Genomic DNA, 18,557 nt, shown 5'->3' with positions numbered 1-18,557 from the left:
CCGGTTTAGGAGACCGATGCCTTATCCATTAGGCCACAGAGGCTGACTGGCGTTATGCTGGCGGAGTGCTCGCTCAAATCAACACTTGCCAAGTGTACCCTTCCTGGTGCGCTACTCTACGTCTGCAGAGAGTCAGGACGTCGCATGAGCCTTTCCTGTGTGCCTGTACATACTCAGACAAATCGAAGTCCAGGCACCTACTTTCTGCTGGCAATTCTTATACCTGCCGTCTTATTGTATTCCCTTTCTGAACTCCAAGTCCTGCACACAAGACAGTTAAGTGACTATTCATATGGGTCATACTGTTTACCAACAAGTAATTTTAAAATAGCGTTTCCTTTCACAGCGTCATCACGCTTTGAAACACTTCGGCAGCTAAAGGTCGATTGATAATGGCCGTCGTTTCGTTTCAGGTTGTCAGTAAGTGCGCATTTTCATATCGTCGTCATACCTGTGATACCTGTAAGCACTCAGAAACGCCAACTTTCTCAACTATTACACCTGTATGTGGTGAGAGTGATTTTGCCCCAGTGAGTAAAACGTGTACCTCTGGTGGGACTCGAACCCACAATCCCCGGTTTAGGAGACCGATGCCTTATCCATTAGGCCACAGAGGCTGACTGGCGTTATGCTGGCGGAGTGCTCGCTCAAATCAACACTTGCCAAGTGTACCCTTCCTGGTGCGCTACTCTACGTCTGCAGAGAGTCAGGACGTCGCATGAGCCTTTCCTGTGTGCCTGTACATACTCAGACAAATCGAAGTCCAGGCACCTACTTTCTGCTGGCAACTCTTATACCTGCCGTCTTATTGTATTCCCTTTCTGAACTCCAAGTCCTGCACACAAGACAGTTAAGTGACTATTCATATGGGTCATACTGTTTACCAACAAGTAATTTTAAAATAGCGTTTCCTTTCACAGCGTCATCACGCTTTGAAACACTTCGGCAGCTAAAGGTCGATTGATAATGGCCGTCGTTTCATTTCAGGTTGTCAGTAAGTGCGCATTTTCATATCGTCGTCATACCTGTGATACCTGTAAGCACTCAGAAACGCCAACTTTCTCAACTATTACACCTGTATGTGGTGAGAGTGATTTTGCCCCAGTGAGTAAAACGTGTACCTCTGGTGGGACTCGAACCCACAATCCTCGGTTTAGGAGACCGATGCCTTATCCATTAGGCCACAGAGGCTGACTGGCGTTATGCTGGCGGAGTGCTCGCTCAAATCAACACTTGCCAAGTGTACCCTTCCTGGTGCGCTACTCTACGTCTGCAGAGAGTCAGGACGTCGCATGAGCCTTTCCTGTGTGCCTGTACATACTCAGACAAATCGAAGTCCAGGCACCTACTTTCTGCTGGCAATTCTTATACCTGCCGTCTTATTGTATTCCCTTTCTGAACTCCAAGTCCTGCACACAAGACAGTTAAGTGACTATTCATATGGGTCATACTGTTTACCAACAAGTAATTTTAAAATAGCGTTTCCTTTCACAGCGTCATCACGCTTTGAAACACTTCGGCAGCTAAAGGTCGATTGATAATGGCCGTCGTTTCGTTTCAGGTTGTCAGTAAGTGCGCATTTTCATATCGTCGTCATACCTGTGATACCTGTAAGCACTCAGAAACGCCAACTTTCTCAACTATTACACCTGTATGTGGTGAGAGTGATTTTGCCCCAGTGAGTAAAACGTGTACCTCTGGTGGGACTCGAACCCACAATCCCCGGTTTAGGAGACCGATGCCTTATCCATTAGGCCACAGAGGCTGACTGGCGTTATGCTGGCGGAGTGCTCGCTCAAATCAACACTTGCCAAGTGTACCCTTCCTGGTGCGCTACTCTACGTCTGCAGAGAGAAAGGACGTCGCATGAGCCTTTCCTGTGTGCCTGTACATACTCAGACAAATCGAAGTCCAGGCACCTACTTTCTGCTGGCAATTCTTATACCTGCCGTCTTATTGTATTCCCTTTCTGAACTCCAAGTCCTGCACACAAGACAGTTAAGTGACTATTCATATGGGTCATACTGTTTACCAACAAGTAATTTTAAAATAGCGTTTCCTTTCACAGCGTCATCACGCTTTGAAACACTTCGGCAGCTAAAGGTCGATTGATAATGGCCGTCGTTTCGTTTCAGGTTGTCAGTAAGTGCGCATTTTCATATCGTCGTCATACCTGTGATACCTGTAAGCACTCAGAAACGCCAACTTTCTCAACTATTACACCTGTATGTGGTGAGAGTGATTTTGCCCCAGTGAGTAAAACGTGTACCTCTGGTGGGACTCGAACCCACAATCCCCGGTTTAGGAGACCGATGCCTTATCCATTAGGCCACAGAGGCTGACTGGCGTTATGCTGGCGGAGTGCTCGCTCAAATCAACACTTGCCAAGTGTACCCTTCCTGGTGCGCTACTCTACGTCTGCAGAGAGTCAGGACGTCGCATGAGCCTTTCCTGTGTGCCTGTACATACTCAGACAAATCGAAGTCCAGGCACCTACTTTCTGCTGGCAACTCTTATACCTGCCGTCTTATTGTATTCCCTTTCTGAACTCCAAGTCCTGCACACAAGACAGTTAAGTGACTATTCATATGGGTCATACTGTTTACCAACAAGTAATTTTAAAATAGCGTTTCCTTTCACAGCGTCATCACGCTTTGAAACACTTCGGCAGCTAAAGGTCGATTGATAATGGCCGTCGTTTCGTTTCAGGTTGTCAGTAAGTGCGCATTTTCATATCGTCGTCATACCTGTGATACCTGTAAGCACTCAGAAACGCCAACTTTCTCAACTATTACACCTGTATGTGGTGAGAGTGATTTTGCCCCAGTGAGTAAAACGTGTACCTCTGGTGGGACTCGAACCCACAATCCCCGGTTTAGGAGACCGATGCCTTATCCATTAGGCCACAGAGGCTGACTGGCGTTATGCTGGCGGAGTGCTCGCTCAAATCAACACTTGCCAAGTGTACCCTTCCTGGTGCGCTACTCTACGTCTGCAGAGAGTCAGGACGTCGCATGAGCCTTTCCTGTGTGCCTGTACATACTCAGACAAATCGAAGTCCAGGCACCTACTTTCTGCTGGCAATTCTTATACCTGCCGTCTTATTGTATTCCCTTTCTGAACTCCAAGTCCTGCACACAAGACAGTTAAGTGACTATTCATATGGGTCATACTGTTTACCAACAAGTAATTTTAAAATAGCGTTTCCTTTCACAGCGTCATCACGCTTTGAAACACTTCGGCAGCTAAAGGTCGATTGATAATGGCCGTCGTTTCGTTTCAGGTTGTCAGTAAGTGCGCATTTTCATATCGTCGTCATACCTGTGATACCTGTAAGCACTCAGAAACGCCAACTTTCTCAACTATTACACCTGTATGTGGTGAGAGTGATTTTGCCCCAGTGAGTAAAACGTGTACCTCTGGTGGGACTCGAACCCACAATCCCCGGTTTAGGAGACCGATGCCTTATCCATTAGGCCACAGAGGCTGACTGGCGTTATGCTGGCGGAGTGCTCGCTCAAATCAACACTTGCCAAGTGTACCCTTCCTGGTGCGCTACTCTACGTCTGCAGAGAGTCAGGACGTCGCATGAGCCTTTCCTGTGTGCCTGTACATACTCAGACAAATCGAAGTCCAGGCACCTACTTTCTGCTGGCAATTCTTATACCTGCCGTCGTCTTATTGTATTCCCTTTCTGAACTCCAAGTCCTGCACACAAGACAGTTAAGTGACTATTCATATGGGTCATACTGTTTACCAATAAGTAATTTTAAAATAGCGTTTCCTTTCACAGCGTCATCACGCTTTGAAACACTTCGGCAGCTAAAGGTCGATTGATAATGGCCGTCGTTTCGTTTCAGGTTGTCAGTAAGTGCGCATTTTCATATCGTCGTCATACCTGTGATACCTGTAAGCACTCAGAAACGCCAACTTTCTCAACTATTACACCTGTATGTGGTGAGAGTGATTTTGCCCCAGTGAGTAAAACGTGTACCTCTGGTGGGACTCGAACCCACAATCCCCGGTTTAGGAGACCGATGCCTTATCCATTAGGCCACAGAGGCTGACTGGCGTTATGCTGGCGGAGTGCTCGCTCAAATCAACACTTGCCAAGTGTACCCTTCCTGGTGCGCTACTCTACGTCTGCAGAGAGTCAGGACGTCGCATCAGCCTTTCCTGTGTGCCTGTACATACTCAGACAAATCGAAGTCCAGGCACCTACTTTCTGCTGGCAATTCTTATACCTGCCGTCTTATTGTATTCCCTTTCTGAACTCCAAGTCCTGCACACAAGACAGTTAAGTGACTATTCATATGGGTCATACTGTTTACCAACAAGTAATTTTAAAATAGCGTTTCCTTTCACAGCGTCATCACGCTTTGAAACACTTCGGCAGCTAAAGGTCGATTGATAATGGCCGTCGTTTCGTTTCAGGTTGTCAGTAAGTGCGCATTTTCATATCGTCGTCATACCTGTGATACCTGTAAGCACTCAGAAACGCCAACTTTCTCAACTATTACACCTGTATGTGGTGAGAGTGATTTTGCCCCAGTGAGTAAAACGTGTACCTCTGGTGGGACTCGAACCCACAATCCCCGGTCTAGGAGACCGATGCCTTATCCATTAGGCCACAGAGGCTGACTGGCGTTATGCTGGCGGAGTGCTCGCTCAAATCAACACTTGCCAAGTGTACCCTTCCTGGTGCGCTACTCTACGTCTGCAGAGAGTCAGGACGTCGCATGAGCCTTTCCTGTGTGCCTGTACATACTCAGACAAATCGAAGTCCAGGCACCTACTTTCTGCTGGCAATTCTTATACCTGCCGTCTTATTGTATTCCCTTTCTGAACTCCAAGTCCTGCACACAAGACAGTTAAGTGACTATTCATATGGGTCATACTGTTTACCAACAAGTAATTTTAAAATAGCGTTTCCTTTCACAGCGTCATCACGCTTTGAAACACTTCGGCAGCTAAAGGTCGATTGATAATGGCCGTCGTTTCGTTTCAGGTTGTCAGTAAGTGCGCATTTTCATATCGTCGTCATACCTGTGATACCTGTAAGCACTCAGAAACGCCAACTTTCTCAACTATTACACCTGTATGTGGTGAGAGTGATTTTGCCCCAGTGAGTAAAACGTGTACCTCTGGTGGGACTCGAACCCACAATCCCCGGTTTAGGAGACCGATGCCTTATCCATTAGGCCACAGAGGCTGACTGGCGTTATGCTGGCGGAGTGCTCGCTCAAATCAACACTTGCCAAGTGTACCCTTCCTGGTGCGCTACTCTACGTCTGCAGAGAGTCAGGACGTCGCATGAGCCTTTCCTGTGTGCCTGTACATACTCAGACAAATCGAAGTCCAGGCACCTACTTTCTGCTGGCAATTCTTATACCTGCCGTCTTATTGTATTCCCTTTCTGAACTCCAAGTCCTGCACACAAGACAGTTAAGTGACTATTCATATGGGTCATACTGTTTACCAACAAGTAATTTTAAAATAGCGTTTCCTTTCACAGCGTCATCACGCTTTGAAACACTTCGGCAGCTAAAGGTCGATTGATAATGGCCGTCGTTTCGTTTCAGGTTGTCAGTAAGTGCGCATTTTCATATCGTCGTCATACCTGTGATACCTGTAAGCACTCAGAAACGCCAACTTTCTCAACTATTACACCTGTATGTGGTGAGAGTGATTTTGCCCCAGTGAGTAAAACGTGTACCTCTGGTGGGACTCGAACCCACAATCCCCGGTTTAGGAGACCGATGCCTTATCCATTAGGCCACAGAGGCTGACTGGCGTTATGCTGGCGGAGTGCTCGCTCAAATCAACACTTGCCAAGTGTACCCTTCCTGGTGCGCTACTCTACGTCTGCAGAGAGTCAGGACGTCGCATGAGCCTTTCCTGTGTGCCTGTACATACTCAGACAAATCGAAGTCCAGGCACCTACTTTCTGCTGGCAACTCTTATACCTGCCGTCTTATTGTATTCCCTTTCTGAACTCCAAGTCCTGCACACAAGACAGTTAAGTGACTATTCATATGGGTCATACTGTTTACCAACAAGTAATTTTAAAATAGCGTTTCCTTTCACAGCGTCATCACGCTTTGAAACACTTCGGCAGCTAAAGGTCGATTGATAATGGCCGTCGTTTCGTTTCAGGTTGTCAGTAAGTGCGCATTTTCATATCGTCGTCATACCTGTGATACCTGTAAGCACTCAGAAACGCCAACTTTCTCAACTATTACACCTGTATGTGGTGAGAGTGATTTTGCCCCAGTGAGTAAAACGTGTACCTCTGGTGGGACTCGAACCCACAATCCCCGGTTTAGGAGACCGATGCCTTATCCATTAGGCCACAGAGGCTGACTGGCGTTATGCTGGCGGAGTGCTCGCTCAAATCAACACTTGCCAAGTGTACCCTTCCTGGTGCGCTACTCTACGTCTGCAGAGAGTCAGGACGTCGCATGAGCCTTTCCTGTGTGCCTGTACATACTCAGACAAATCGAAGTCCAGGCACCTACTTTCTGCTGGCAATTCTTATACCTGCCGTCTTATTGTATTCCCTTTCTGAACTCCAAGTCCTGCACACAAGACAGTTAAGTGACTATTCATATGGGTCATACTGTTTACCAACAAGTAATTTTAAAATAGCGTTTCCTTTCACAGCGTCATCACGCTTTGAAACACTTCGGCAGCTAAAGGTCGATTGATAATGGCCGTCGTTTCGTTTCAGGTTGTCAGTAAGTGCGCATTTTCATATCGTCGTCATACCTGTGATACCTGTAAGCACTCAGAAACGCCAACTTTCTCAACTATTACACCTGTATGTGGTGAGAGTGATTTTGCCCGAGTGAGTAAAACGTGTACCTCTGGTGGGACTCGAACCCACAATCCCCGGTTTAGGAGACCGATGCCTTATCCATTAGGCCACAGAGGCTGACTGGCGTTATGCTGGCGGAGTGCTCGCTCAAATCAACACTTGCCAAGTGTACCCTTCCTGGTGCGCTACTCTACGTCTGCAGAGAGTCAGGACGTCGCATGAGCCTTTCCTGTGTGCCTGTACATACTCAGACAAATCGAAGTCCAGGCACCTACTTTCTGCTGGCAATTCTTATACCTGCCGTCTTATTGTATTCCCTTTCTGAACTCCAAGTCCTGCACACAAGACAGTTAAGTGACTATTCATATGGGTCATACTGTTTACCAACAAGTAATTTTAAAATAGCGTTTCCTTTCACAGCGTCATCACGCTTTGAAACACTTCGGCAGCTAAAGGTCGATTGATAATGGCCGTCGTTTCGTTTCAGGTTGTCAGTAAGTGCGCATTTTCATATCGTCGTCATACCTGTGATACCTGTAAGCACTCAGAAACGCCAACTTTCTCAACTATTACACCTGTATGTGGTGAGAGTGATTTTGCCCCAGTGAGTAAAACGTGTACCTCTGGTGGGACTCGAACCCACAATCCCCGGTTTAGGAGACCGATGCCTTATCCATTAGGCCACAGAGGCTGACTGGCGTTGTGCTGGCGGAGTGCTCGCTCAAATCAACACTTGCCAAGTGTACCCTTCCTGGTGCGCTACTCTACGTCTGCAGAGAGTCAGGACGTCGCATGAGCCTTTCCTGTGTGCCTGTACATACTCAGACAAATCGAAGTCCAGGCACCTACTTTCTGCTGGCAATTCTTATACCTGCCGTCTTATTGTATTCCCTTTCTGAACTCCAAGTCCTGCACACAAGACAGTTAAGTGACTATTCATATGGGTCATACTGTTTACCAACAAGTAATTTTAAAATAGCGTTTCCTTTCACAGCGTCATCACGCTTTGAAACACTTCGGCAGCTAAAGGTCGATTGATAATGGCCGTCGTTTCGTTTCAGGTTGTCAGTAAGTGCGCATTTTCATATCGTCGTCATACCTGTGATACCTGTAAGCACTCAGAAACGCCAACTTTCTCAACTATTACACCTGTATGTGGTGAGAGTGATTTTGCCCCAGTGAGTAAAACGTGTACCTCTGGTGGGACTCGAACCCACAATCCCCGGTTTAGGAGACCGATGCCTTATCCATTAGGCCACAGAGGCTGACTGGCGTTATGCTGGCGGAGTGCTCGCTCAAATCAACACTTGCCAAGTGTACCCTTCCTGGTGCGCTACTCTACGTCTGCAGAGAGTCAGGACGTCGCATGAGCCTTTCCTGTGTGCCTGTACATACTCAGACAAATCGAAGTCCAGGCACCTACTTTCTGCTGGCAACTCTTATACCTGCCGTCTTATTGTATTCCCTTTCTGAACTCCAAGTCCTGCACACAAGACAGTTAAGTGACTATTCATATGGGTCATACTGTTTACCAACAAGTAATTTTAAAATAGCGTTTCCTTTCACAGCGTCATCACGCTTTGAAACACTTCGGCAGCTAAAGGTCGATTGATAATGGCCGTCGTTTCGTTTCAGGTTGTCAGTAAGTGCGCATTTTCATATCGTCGTCATACCTGTGATACCTGTAAGCACTCAGAAACGCCAACTTTCTCAACTATTACACCTGTATGTGGTGAGAGTGATTTTGCCCCAGTGAGTAAAACGTGTACCTCTGGTGGGACTCGAACCCACAATCCCCGGTTTAGGAGACCGATGCCTTATCCATTAGGCCACAGAGGCTGACTGGCGTTATGCTGGCGGAGTGCTCGCTCAAATCAACACTTGCCAAGTGTACCCTTCCTGGTGCGCTACTCTACGTCTGCAGAGAGTCAGGACGTCGCATGAGCCTTTCCTGTGTGCCTGTACATACTCAGACAAATCGAAGTCCAGGCACCTACTTTCTGCTGGCAATTCTTATACCTGCCGTCTTATTGTATTCCCTTTCTGAACTCCAAGTCCTGCACACAAGACAGTTAAGTGACTATTCATATGGGTCATACTGTTTACCAACAAGTAATTTTAAAATAGCGTTTCCTTTCACAGCGTCATCACGCTTTGAAACACTTCGGCAGCTAAAGGTCGATTGATAATGGCCGTCGTTTCGTTTCAGGTTGTCAGTAAGTGCGCATTTTCATATCGTCGTCATACCTGTGATACCTGTAAGCACTCAGAAACGCCAACTTTCTCAACTATTACACCTGTATGTGGTGAGAGTGATTTTGCCCGAGTGAGTAAAACGTGTACCTCTGGTGGGACTCGAACCCACAATCCCCGGTTTAGGAGACCGATGCCTTATCCATTAGGCCACAGAGGCTGACTGGCGTTATGCTGGCGGAGTGCTCGCTCAAATCAACACTTGCCAAGTGTACCCTTCCTGGTGCGCTACTCTACGTCTGCAGAGAGTCAGGACGTCGCATGAGCCTTTCCTGTGTGCCTGTACATACTCAGACAAATCGAAGTCCAGGCACCTACTTTCTGCTGGCAATTCTTATACCTGCCGTCTTATTGTATTCCCTTTCTGAACTCCAAGTCCTGCACACAAGACAGTTAAGTGACTATTCATATGGGTCATACTGTTTACCAACAAGTAATTTTAAAATAGCGTTTCCTTTCACAGCGTCATCACGCTTTGAAACACTTCGGCAGCTAAAGGTCGATTGATAATGGCCGTCGTTTCGTTTCAGGTTGTCAGTAAGTGCGCATTTTCATATCGTCGTCATACCTGTGATACCTGTAAGCACTCAGAAACGCCAACTTTCTCAACTATTACACCTGTATGTGGTGAGAGTGATTTTGCCCCAGTGAGTAAAACGTGTACCTCTGGTGGGACTCGAACCCACAATCCCCGGTTTAGGAGACCGATGCCTTATCCATTAGGCCACAGAGGCTGACTGGCGTTGTGCTGGCGGAGTGCTCGCTCAAATCAACACTTGCCAAGTGTACCCTTCCTGGTGCGCTACTCTACGTCTGCAGAGAGTCAGGACGTCGCATGAGCCTTTCCTGTGTGCCTGTACATACTCAGACAAATCGAAGTCCAGGCACCTACTTTCTGCTGGCAATTCTTATACCTGCCGTCTTATTGTATTCCCTTTCTGAACTCCAAGTCCTGCACACAAGACAGTTAAGTGACTATTCATATGGGTCATACTGTTTACCAACAAGTAATTTTAAAATAGCGTTTCCTTTCACAGCGTCATCACGCTTTGAAACACTTCGGCAGCTAAAGGTCGATTGATAATGGCCGTCGTTCCGTTTCAGGTTGTCAGTAAGTGCGCATTTTCATATCGTCGTCATACCTGTGATACCTGTAAGCACTCAGAAACGCCAACTTTCTCAACTATTACACCTGTATGTGGTGAGAGTGATTTTGCCCCAGTGAGTAAAACGTGTACCTCTGGTGGGACTCGAACCCACAATCCCCGGTTTAGGAGACCGATGCCTTATCCATTAGGCCACAGAGGCTGACTGGCGTTATGCTGGCGGAGTGCTCGCTCAAATCAACACTTGCCAAGTGTACCCTTCCTGGTGCGCTACTCTACGTCTGCAGAGAGTCAGGACGTCGCATGAGCCTTTCCTGTGTGCCTGTACATACTCAGAAAAATCGAAGTCCAGGCACCTACTTTCTGCTGGCAATTCTTATACCTGCCGTCTTATTGTATTCCCTTTCTGAACTCCAAGTCCTGCACACAAGACAGTTAAGTGACTATTCATATGGGTCATACTGTTTACCAACAAGTAATTTTAAAATAGCGTTTCCTTTCACAGCGTCATCACGCTTTGAAACACTTCGGCAGCTAAAGGTCGATTGATAATGGCCGTCGTTCCGTTTCAGGTTGTCAGTAAGTGCGCATTTTCATATCGTCGTCATACCTGTGATACCTGTAAGCACTCAGAAACGCCAACTTTCTCAACTATTACACCTGTATGTGGTGAGAGTGATTTTGCCCCAGTGAGTAAAACGTGTACCTCTGGTGGGACTCGAACCCACAATCCCCGGTTTAGGAGACCGATGCCTTATCCATTAGGCCACAGAGGCTGACTGGCGTTGTGCTGGCGGAGTGCTCGCTCAAATCAACACTTGCCAAGTGTACCCTTCCTGGTGCGCTACTCTACGTCTGCAGAGAGTCAGGACGTCGCATGAGCCTTTCCTGTGTGCCTGTACATACTCAGACAAATCGAAGTCCAGGCACCTACTTTCTGCTGGCAATTCTTATACCTGCCGTCTAATTGTATTCCCTTTCTGAACTCCAAGTCCTGCACACAAGACAGTTAAGTGACTATTCATATGGGTCATACTGTTTACCAACAAGTAATTTTAAAATAGCGTTTCCTTTCACAGCGTCATCACGCTTTCAAACACTTCGGCAGCTAAAGGTCGATTGATAATGGCCGTCGTTCCGTTTCAGGTTGTCAGTAAGTGCGCATTTTCATATCGTCGTCATACCTGTGATACCTGTAAGCACTCAGAAACGCCAACTTTCTCAACTATTACACCTGTATGTGGTGAGAGTGATTTTGCCCCAGTGAGTAAAACGTGTACCTCTGGTGGGACTCGAACCCACAATCCCCAGTTTAGGAGACCGATGCCTTATCCATTAGGCCACAGAGGCTGACTGGCGTTGTGCTGGCGGAGTGCTCACTCAAATCAACACTTGCCAAGTGTACCCTTCCTGGTGCGCTACTCTACGTCTGCAGAGAGTCAGGACGTCGCATGAGCCTTTCCTGTGTGCCTGTACATACTCAGACAAATCGAAGTCCAGGCACCTACTTTCTGCTGGCAATTCTTATACCTGCCGTCTTATTGTATTCCCTTTCTGAACTCCAAGTCCTGCACACAAGACAGTTAAGTGACTATTCATATGGGTCATACTGTTTACCAACAAGTAATTTTAAAATAGCGTTTCCTTTCACAGTGTCATCACTCTTTGAAACACTTCGGCAGCTAAAGGTCGATTGATAATGGCCGTCGTTTCGTTTCAGGTTGTCAGTAAGTGCGCATTTTCATATCGTCGTCATACCTGTGATACCTGTAAGCACTCAGAAACGCCAACTTTCTCAACTATTACACCTGTATGTGGTGAGAGTGATTTTGCCCCAGTGAGTAAAACGTGTACCTCTGGTGGGACTCGAACCCACCATCCCCGGTTTAGGAGACCGATGCCTTATCCATTAGGCCACAGAGGCTGACTGGCGTTATGCTGGCGGAGTGCTCGCTCAAATCAACACTTGCCAAGTGTACCCTTCCTGGTGCGCTACTCTACGTCTGCAGAGAGTCAGGACGTCGCATGAGCCTTTCCTGTGTGCCTGTACATACTCAGACAAATCGAAGTCCAGGCACCTACTTTCTGCTGGCAATTCTTATACCTGCCGTCTTATTGTATTCCCTTTCTGAACTCCAAGTCCTGCACACAAGACAGTTAAGTGACTATTCATATGGGTCATACTGTTTACCAACAAGTAATTTTAAAATAGCGTTTCCTTTCACAGCGTCATCACGCTTTGAAACACTTCGGCAGCTAAAGGTCGATTGATAATGGCCGTCGTTTCGTTTCAGGTTGTCAGTAAGTGCGCATTTTCATATCGTCGTCATACCTGTGATACCTGTAAGCACTCAGAAACGCCAACTTTCTCAACTATTACACCTGTATGTGGTGAGAGTGATTTTGCCCCAGTGAGTAAAACGTGTACCTCTGGTGGGACTCGAACCCACAATCCCCGGTTTAGGAGACCGATGCCTTATCCATTAGGCCACAGAGGCTGACTGGCGTTATGCTGGCGGAGTGCTCGCTCAAATCAACACTTGCCAAGTGTACCCTTCCTGGTGCGCTACTCTACGTCTGCAGAGAGTCAGGACGTCGCATGAGCCTTTCCTGTGTGCCTGTACATACTCAGACAAATCGAAGTCCAGGCACCTACTTTCTGCTGGCAATTCTTATACCTGCCGTCTTATTGTATTCCCTTTCTGAACTCCAAGTCCTGCACACAAGACAGTTAAGTGACTATTCATATGGGTCATACTGTTTACCAACAAGTAATTTTAAAATAGCGTTTCCTTTCACAGCGTCATCACGCTTTGAAACACTTCGGCAGCTAAAGGTCGATTGATAATGGCCGTCGTTTCGTTTCAGGTTGTCAGTAAGTGCGCATTTTCATATCGTCGTCATACCTGTGATACCTGTAAGCACTCAGAAACGCCAACTTTCTCAACTATTACACCTGTATGTGGTGAGAGTGATTTTGCCCGAGTGAGTAAAACGTGTACCTCTGGTGGGACTCGAACCCACAATCCCCGGTTTAGGAGACCGATGCCTTATCCATTAGGCCACAGAGGCTGACTGGCGTTATGCTGGCGGAGTGCTCGCTCAAATCAACACTTGCCAAGTGTACCCTTCCTGGTGCGCTACTCTACGTCTGCAGAGAGTCAGGACGTCGCATGAGCCTTTCCTGTGTGCCTGTACATACTCAGACAAATCGAAGTCCAGGCACCTACTTTCTGCTGGCAATTCTTATACCTGCCGTCGTCTTATTGTATTCCCTTTCTGAACTCCAAGTCCTGCACACAAGACAGTTAAGTGACTATTCATATGGGTCATACTGTTTACCAACAAGTAATTTTAAAATAGCGTTTCCTTTCACAGCGTCATCACGCTTTGAAACACTTCGGCAGCTAAAGGTCGATTGATAATGGCCGTCGTTTCGTTTCAGGTTGTCAGTAAGTGCGCATTTTCATATCGTCGTCATACCTGTGATACCTGTAAGCACTCAGAAACGCCAACTTTCTCAACTATTACACCTGTATGTGGTGAGAGTGATTTTGCCCCAGTGAGTAAAACGTGTACCTCTGGTGGGACTCGAACCCACAAACCCCGGTTTAGGAGACCGATGCCTTATCCATTAGGCCACAGAGGCTGACTGGCGTTATGCTGGCGGAGTGCTCGCTCAAATCAACACTTGCCAAGTGTACCCTTCCTGGTGCGCTACTCTACGTCTGCAGAGAGTCAGGACGTCGCATGAGCCTTTCCTGTGTGCCTGTACATACTCAGACAAATCGAAGTCCAGGCACCTACTTTCTGCTGGCAATTCTTATACCTGCCGTCTTATTGTATTCCCTTTCTGAACTCCAAGTCCTGCACACAAGACAGTTAAGTGACTATTCATATGGGTCATACTGTTTACCAACAAGTAATTTTAAAATATGTTTCCTTTCACAGCGTCATCACGCTTTGAAACACTTCGGCAGCTAAAGGTCGATTGATAATGGACGTCGTTTCGTTTCAGGTTGTCAGTAAGTGCGCATTTTCATATCGTCGTCATACCTGTGATACCTGTAAGCACTCAGAAACGCCAACTTTCTCAACTATTAAACCTGTATGTGGTGAGAGTGATTTTGCCCCAGTGAGTAAAACGTGTACCTCTGGTGGGACTCGAACCCACAATCCCCGGTTTAGGAGACCGATGCCTTATCCATTAGGCCACAGAGGCTGACTGGCGTTATGCTGGCGGAGTGCTCGCTCAAATCAACACTTGCCAAGTGTACCCTTCCTGGTGCGCTACTCTACGTCTGCAGAGAGTCAGGACGTCGCATGAGCCTTTCCTGTGTGCCTGTACATACTCAGACAAATCGAAGTCCAGGCACCTACTTTCTGCTGGCAATTCTTATACCTGCCGTCTTATTGTATTCCCTTTCTGAACTCCAAGTCCTGCACACAAGACAGTTAAGTGACTATTCATATGGGTCATACTGTTTACCAACAAGTAATTTTAAAATAGCGTTTCCTTTCACAGCGTCATCACGCTTTGAAACACTTCGGCAGCTAAAGGTCGATTGATAATGGCCGTCGTTTCGTTTCAGGTTGTCAGTAAGTGCGCATTTTCATATCGTCGTCATACCTGTGATACCTGTAAGCACTCAGAAACGCCAACTTTCTCAACTATTACACCTGTATGTGGTGAGAGTGATTTTGCCCCAGTGAGTAAAACGTGTACCTCTGGTGGGACTCGAACCCACAATCCCCGGTTTAGGAGACCGATGCCTTATCCATTAGGCCACAGAGGCTGACTGGCGTTATGCTGGCGGAGTGCTCGCTCAAATCAACACTTGCCAAGTGTACCCTTCCTGGTGCGCTACTCTACGTCTGCAGAGAGTCAGGACGTCGCATGAGCCTTTCCTGTGTGCCTGTACATACTCAGACAAATCGAAGTCCAGGCACCTACTTTCTGCTGGCAATTCTTATACCTGCCGTCTTATTGTATTCCCTTTCTGAACTCCAAGTCCTGCACACAAGACAGTTAAGTGACTATTCATATGGGTCATACTGTTTACCAACAAGTAATTTTAAAATAGCGTTTCCTTTCACAGCGTCATCACGCTTTGAAACACTTCGGCAGCTAAAGGTCGATTGATAATGGCCGTCGTTTCGTTTCAGGTTGTCAGTAAGTGCGCATTTTCATATCGTCGTCATACCTGTGATACCTGTAAGCACTCAGAAACGCCAACTTTCTCAACTATTACACCTGTATGTGGTGAGAGTGATTTTGCCCCAGTGAGTAAAACGTGTACCTCTGGTGGGACTCGAACCCACAATCCCCGGTTTAGGAGACCGATGCCTTATCCATTAGGCCACAGAGGCTGACTGGCGTTATGCTGGCGGAGTGCTCGCTCAAATCAACACTTGCCAAGTGTACCCTTCCTGGTGCGCTACTCTACGTCTGCAGAGAGTCAGGACGTCGCATGAGCCTTTCCTGTGTGCCTGTACATACTCAGACAAATCGAAGTCCAGGCACCTACTTTCTGCTGGCAATTCTTATACCTGCCGTCTTATTGTATTCCCTTTCTGAACTCCAAGTCCTGCACACAAGACAGTTAAGTGACTATTCATATGGGTCATACTGTTTACCAACAAGTAATTTTAAAATAGCGTTTCCTTTCACAGCGTCATCACGCTTTGAAACACTTCGGCAGCTAAAGGTCGATTGATAATGGCCGTCGTTTCGTTTCAGGTTGTCAGTAAGTGCGCATTTTCATATCGTCGTCATACCTGTGATACCTGTAAGCACTCAGAAACGCCAACTTTCTCAACTATTACACCTGTATGTGGTGAGAGTGATTTTGCCCCAGTGAGTAAAACGTGTACCTCTGGGGGGACTCGAACCCACAATCCCCGGTTTAGGAGACCGATGCCTTATCCATTAGGCCACAGAGGCTGACTGGCGTTATGCTGGCGGAGTGCTCGCTCAAATCAACACTTGCCAAGTGTACCCTTCCTGGTGCGCTACTCTACGTCTGCAGAGAGTCAGGACGTCGCATGAGCCTTTCCTGTGTGCCTGTACATACTCAGACAAATCGAAGTCCAGGCACCTACTTTCTGCTGGCAATTCTTATACCTGCCGTCTTATTGTATTCCCTTTCTGAACTCCAAGTCCTGCACACAAGACAGTTAAGTGACTATTCATATGGGTCATACTGTTTACCAACAAGTAATTTTAAAATAGCGTTTCCTTTCACAGCGTCATCACGCTTTGAAACACTTCGGCAGCTAAAGGTCGATTGATAATGGCCGTCGTTTCGTTTCAGGTTGTCAGTAAGTGCGCATTTTCATATCGTCGTCATACCTGTGATACCTGTAAGCACTCAGAAACGCCAACTTTCTCAACTATTACACCTGTATGTGGTGAGAGTGATTTTGCCCCAGTGAGTAAAACGTGTACCTCTGGTGGGACTCGAACCCACAATCCCCGGTTTAGGAGACCGATGCCTTATCCATTAGGCCACAGAGGCTGACTGGCGTTATGCTGGCGGAGTGCTCGCTCAAATCAACACTTGCCAAGTGTACCCTTCCTGGTGCGCTACTCTACGTCTGCAGAGAGTCAGGACGTCGCATGAGCCTTTCCTGTGTGCCTGTACATACTCAGACAAATCGAAGTCCAGGCACCTACTTTCTGCTGGCAATTCTTATACCTGCCGTCTTATTGTATTCCCTTTCTGAACTCCAAGTCCTGCACACAAGACAGTTAAGTGACTATTCATATGGGTCATACTGTTTACCAACAAGTAATTTTAAAATAGCGTTTCCTTTCACAGCGTCATCACGCTTTGAAACACTTCGGCAGCTAAAGGTCGATTGATAATGGCCGTCGTTTCGTTTCAGGTTGTCAGTAAGTGCGCATTTTCATATCGTCGTCATACCTGTGATACCTGTAAGCACTCAGAAACGCCAACTTTCTCAACTATTGCACCTGTATGTGGTGAGAGTGATTTTGCTCCAGTGAGTAAAACGTGTACCTCTGGTGGGACTCGAACCCACAATCCCCGGTTTAGGAGACCGATGCCTTATCCATTAGGCCACAGAAGCTGACTGGCGTTATGCTGGCGGAGTGCTCGCTCAAATCAACACTTGCCAAGTGTACCCTTCCTGGTGCGCTACTCTACGTCTGCAGAGAGTCAGGACGTCGCATGAGCCTTTCCTGTGTGCCTGTACATACTCAGACAAATCGAAGTCCAGGCACCTACTTTCTGCTGGCAATTCTTATACCTGCCGTCTTATTGTATTCCCTTTCTGAACTCCAAGTCCTGCACACAAGACAGTTAAGTGACTATTCATATGGGTCATACTGTTTACCAACAAGTAATTTTAAAATAGCGTTTCCTTTCACAGCGTCATCACGCTTTGAAACACTTCGGCAGCTAAAGGTCGATTGATAATGGCCGTCGTTTCGTTTCAGGTTGTCAGTAAGTGCGCATTTTCATATCGTCGTCATACCTGTGATACCTGTAAGCACTCAGAAACGCCAACTTTCTCAACTATTACACCTGTATGTGGTGAGAGTGATTTTGCCCCAGTGAGTAAAACGTGTACCTCTGGTGGGACTCGAACCCACAATCCCCGGTTTAGGAGACCGATGCCTTATCCATTAGGCCACAGAGGCTGACTGGCGTTATGCTGGCGGAGTGCTCGCTCAAATCAACACTTGCCAAGTGTACCCTTCCTGGTGCGCTACTCTACGTCTGCAGAGAGTCAGGACGTCGCATGAGCCTTTCCTGTGTGCCTGTACATACTCAGACAAATCGAAGTCCAGGCACCTACTTTCTGCTGGCAATTCTTATACCTGCCGTCTTATTGTATTCCCTTTCTGAACTCCAAGTCCTGCACACAAGACAGTTAAGTGACTATTCATATGGGTCATACTGTTTACCAACAAGTAATTTTAAAATAGCGTTTCCTTTCACAGCGTCATCACGCTTTGAAACACTTCGGCAGCTAAAGGTCGATTGATAATGGCCGTCGTTTCGTTTCAGGTTGTCAGTAAGTGCGCATTTTCATATCGTCGTCATACCTGTGATACCTGTAAGCACTCAGAAACGCCAACTTTCTCAACTATTACACCTGTATGTGGTGAGAGTGATTTTGCCCCAGTGAGTAAAACGTGTACCTCTGGTGGGACTCGAACCCACAATCCCCGGTTTAGGAGACCGATGCCTTATCCATTAGGCCACAGAGGCTGACTGGCGTTATGCTGGCGGAGTGCTCGCTCAAATCAACACTTGCCAAGTGTACCCTTCCTGGTGCGCTACTCTACGTCTGCAGAGAGTCAGGACGTCGCATGAGCCTTTCCTGTGTGCCTGTACATACTCAGACAAATC

The 18,557-nt window shown here is 47.1% G+C and overlaps 32 non-coding genes across 32 annotated transcripts; all 32 read right to left on the bottom strand.

Moving 5' to 3' along the window:
• Nucleotides 1-544: 544 nt before the first annotated feature.
• Nucleotides 545-617, bottom strand: Trnar-ccu (transfer RNA arginine (anticodon CCU)). Its single transcript has one exon. It is a non-coding gene; the product is annotated as a tRNA-Arg (tRNA).
• A 501-nt stretch (nucleotides 618-1,118) lies between these two features.
• Nucleotides 1,119-1,191, bottom strand: Trnar-ccu (transfer RNA arginine (anticodon CCU)). Its single transcript has one exon. It is a non-coding gene; the product is annotated as a tRNA-Arg (tRNA).
• A 501-nt stretch (nucleotides 1,192-1,692) lies between these two features.
• Trnar-ccu (transfer RNA arginine (anticodon CCU)) lies at nucleotides 1,693-1,765 on the bottom strand. The gene has a single exon. It is a non-coding gene; the product is annotated as a tRNA-Arg (tRNA).
• Nucleotides 1,766-2,266: 501 nt separating this feature from the next.
• Trnar-ccu (transfer RNA arginine (anticodon CCU)) lies at nucleotides 2,267-2,339 on the bottom strand. The gene has a single exon. It is a non-coding gene; the product is annotated as a tRNA-Arg (tRNA).
• Nucleotides 2,340-2,840: 501 nt separating this feature from the next.
• Trnar-ccu (transfer RNA arginine (anticodon CCU)) lies at nucleotides 2,841-2,913 on the bottom strand. Its single transcript has one exon. It is a non-coding gene; the product is annotated as a tRNA-Arg (tRNA).
• Nucleotides 2,914-3,414: 501 nt separating this feature from the next.
• Trnar-ccu (transfer RNA arginine (anticodon CCU)) lies at nucleotides 3,415-3,487 on the bottom strand. Its single transcript has one exon. It is a non-coding gene; the product is annotated as a tRNA-Arg (tRNA).
• A 504-nt stretch (nucleotides 3,488-3,991) lies between these two features.
• Nucleotides 3,992-4,064, bottom strand: Trnar-ccu (transfer RNA arginine (anticodon CCU)). Its single transcript has one exon. It is a non-coding gene; the product is annotated as a tRNA-Arg (tRNA).
• Nucleotides 4,065-4,565: 501 nt separating this feature from the next.
• On the bottom strand, nucleotides 4,566-4,638 carry Trnar-ccu (transfer RNA arginine (anticodon CCU)). The gene has a single exon. It is a non-coding gene; the product is annotated as a tRNA-Arg (tRNA).
• A 501-nt stretch (nucleotides 4,639-5,139) lies between these two features.
• Nucleotides 5,140-5,212, bottom strand: Trnar-ccu (transfer RNA arginine (anticodon CCU)). Its single transcript has one exon. It is a non-coding gene; the product is annotated as a tRNA-Arg (tRNA).
• Nucleotides 5,213-5,713: 501 nt separating this feature from the next.
• Trnar-ccu (transfer RNA arginine (anticodon CCU)) lies at nucleotides 5,714-5,786 on the bottom strand. The gene has a single exon. It is a non-coding gene; the product is annotated as a tRNA-Arg (tRNA).
• Nucleotides 5,787-6,287: 501 nt separating this feature from the next.
• On the bottom strand, nucleotides 6,288-6,360 carry Trnar-ccu (transfer RNA arginine (anticodon CCU)). Its single transcript has one exon. It is a non-coding gene; the product is annotated as a tRNA-Arg (tRNA).
• A 501-nt stretch (nucleotides 6,361-6,861) lies between these two features.
• On the bottom strand, nucleotides 6,862-6,934 carry Trnar-ccu (transfer RNA arginine (anticodon CCU)). The gene has a single exon. It is a non-coding gene; the product is annotated as a tRNA-Arg (tRNA).
• A 501-nt stretch (nucleotides 6,935-7,435) lies between these two features.
• Nucleotides 7,436-7,508, bottom strand: Trnar-ccu (transfer RNA arginine (anticodon CCU)). Its single transcript has one exon. It is a non-coding gene; the product is annotated as a tRNA-Arg (tRNA).
• A 501-nt stretch (nucleotides 7,509-8,009) lies between these two features.
• Nucleotides 8,010-8,082, bottom strand: Trnar-ccu (transfer RNA arginine (anticodon CCU)). The gene has a single exon. It is a non-coding gene; the product is annotated as a tRNA-Arg (tRNA).
• A 501-nt stretch (nucleotides 8,083-8,583) lies between these two features.
• Nucleotides 8,584-8,656, bottom strand: Trnar-ccu (transfer RNA arginine (anticodon CCU)). Its single transcript has one exon. It is a non-coding gene; the product is annotated as a tRNA-Arg (tRNA).
• A 501-nt stretch (nucleotides 8,657-9,157) lies between these two features.
• On the bottom strand, nucleotides 9,158-9,230 carry Trnar-ccu (transfer RNA arginine (anticodon CCU)). Its single transcript has one exon. It is a non-coding gene; the product is annotated as a tRNA-Arg (tRNA).
• A 501-nt stretch (nucleotides 9,231-9,731) lies between these two features.
• Trnar-ccu (transfer RNA arginine (anticodon CCU)) lies at nucleotides 9,732-9,804 on the bottom strand. The gene has a single exon. It is a non-coding gene; the product is annotated as a tRNA-Arg (tRNA).
• A 501-nt stretch (nucleotides 9,805-10,305) lies between these two features.
• Nucleotides 10,306-10,378, bottom strand: Trnar-ccu (transfer RNA arginine (anticodon CCU)). The gene has a single exon. It is a non-coding gene; the product is annotated as a tRNA-Arg (tRNA).
• A 501-nt stretch (nucleotides 10,379-10,879) lies between these two features.
• Trnar-ccu (transfer RNA arginine (anticodon CCU)) lies at nucleotides 10,880-10,952 on the bottom strand. The gene has a single exon. It is a non-coding gene; the product is annotated as a tRNA-Arg (tRNA).
• A 501-nt stretch (nucleotides 10,953-11,453) lies between these two features.
• Nucleotides 11,454-11,526, bottom strand: Trnar-ccu (transfer RNA arginine (anticodon CCU)). Its single transcript has one exon. It is a non-coding gene; the product is annotated as a tRNA-Arg (tRNA).
• A 501-nt stretch (nucleotides 11,527-12,027) lies between these two features.
• On the bottom strand, nucleotides 12,028-12,100 carry Trnar-ccu (transfer RNA arginine (anticodon CCU)). Its single transcript has one exon. It is a non-coding gene; the product is annotated as a tRNA-Arg (tRNA).
• A 501-nt stretch (nucleotides 12,101-12,601) lies between these two features.
• On the bottom strand, nucleotides 12,602-12,674 carry Trnar-ccu (transfer RNA arginine (anticodon CCU)). Its single transcript has one exon. It is a non-coding gene; the product is annotated as a tRNA-Arg (tRNA).
• A 501-nt stretch (nucleotides 12,675-13,175) lies between these two features.
• On the bottom strand, nucleotides 13,176-13,248 carry Trnar-ccu (transfer RNA arginine (anticodon CCU)). Its single transcript has one exon. It is a non-coding gene; the product is annotated as a tRNA-Arg (tRNA).
• Nucleotides 13,249-13,752: 504 nt separating this feature from the next.
• Nucleotides 13,753-13,825, bottom strand: Trnar-ccu (transfer RNA arginine (anticodon CCU)). Its single transcript has one exon. It is a non-coding gene; the product is annotated as a tRNA-Arg (tRNA).
• A 500-nt stretch (nucleotides 13,826-14,325) lies between these two features.
• Trnar-ccu (transfer RNA arginine (anticodon CCU)) lies at nucleotides 14,326-14,398 on the bottom strand. Its single transcript has one exon. It is a non-coding gene; the product is annotated as a tRNA-Arg (tRNA).
• A 501-nt stretch (nucleotides 14,399-14,899) lies between these two features.
• Trnar-ccu (transfer RNA arginine (anticodon CCU)) lies at nucleotides 14,900-14,972 on the bottom strand. The gene has a single exon. It is a non-coding gene; the product is annotated as a tRNA-Arg (tRNA).
• Nucleotides 14,973-15,473: 501 nt separating this feature from the next.
• Nucleotides 15,474-15,546, bottom strand: Trnar-ccu (transfer RNA arginine (anticodon CCU)). The gene has a single exon. It is a non-coding gene; the product is annotated as a tRNA-Arg (tRNA).
• A 501-nt stretch (nucleotides 15,547-16,047) lies between these two features.
• Nucleotides 16,048-16,120, bottom strand: Trnar-ccu (transfer RNA arginine (anticodon CCU)). The gene has a single exon. It is a non-coding gene; the product is annotated as a tRNA-Arg (tRNA).
• A 501-nt stretch (nucleotides 16,121-16,621) lies between these two features.
• Nucleotides 16,622-16,694, bottom strand: Trnar-ccu (transfer RNA arginine (anticodon CCU)). Its single transcript has one exon. It is a non-coding gene; the product is annotated as a tRNA-Arg (tRNA).
• Nucleotides 16,695-17,195: 501 nt separating this feature from the next.
• Trnar-ccu (transfer RNA arginine (anticodon CCU)) lies at nucleotides 17,196-17,268 on the bottom strand. Its single transcript has one exon. It is a non-coding gene; the product is annotated as a tRNA-Arg (tRNA).
• Nucleotides 17,269-17,769: 501 nt separating this feature from the next.
• On the bottom strand, nucleotides 17,770-17,842 carry Trnar-ccu (transfer RNA arginine (anticodon CCU)). The gene has a single exon. It is a non-coding gene; the product is annotated as a tRNA-Arg (tRNA).
• Nucleotides 17,843-18,343: 501 nt separating this feature from the next.
• On the bottom strand, nucleotides 18,344-18,416 carry Trnar-ccu (transfer RNA arginine (anticodon CCU)). Its single transcript has one exon. It is a non-coding gene; the product is annotated as a tRNA-Arg (tRNA).
• Nucleotides 18,417-18,557: the final 141 nt, after the last annotated feature.

The sequence above is a fragment of the Schistocerca cancellata genome, unplaced genomic scaffold, assembly GCF_023864275.1.
Source record: "Schistocerca cancellata isolate TAMUIC-IGC-003103 unplaced genomic scaffold, iqSchCanc2.1 HiC_scaffold_828, whole genome shotgun sequence".
Lineage (NCBI taxonomy): Eukaryota > Metazoa > Arthropoda > Insecta > Orthoptera > Acrididae > Schistocerca > Schistocerca cancellata.
The sequence above is the reverse complement of the archived record's forward strand: the minus strand, read 5'-3'. Positions and strand labels throughout refer to the sequence as shown.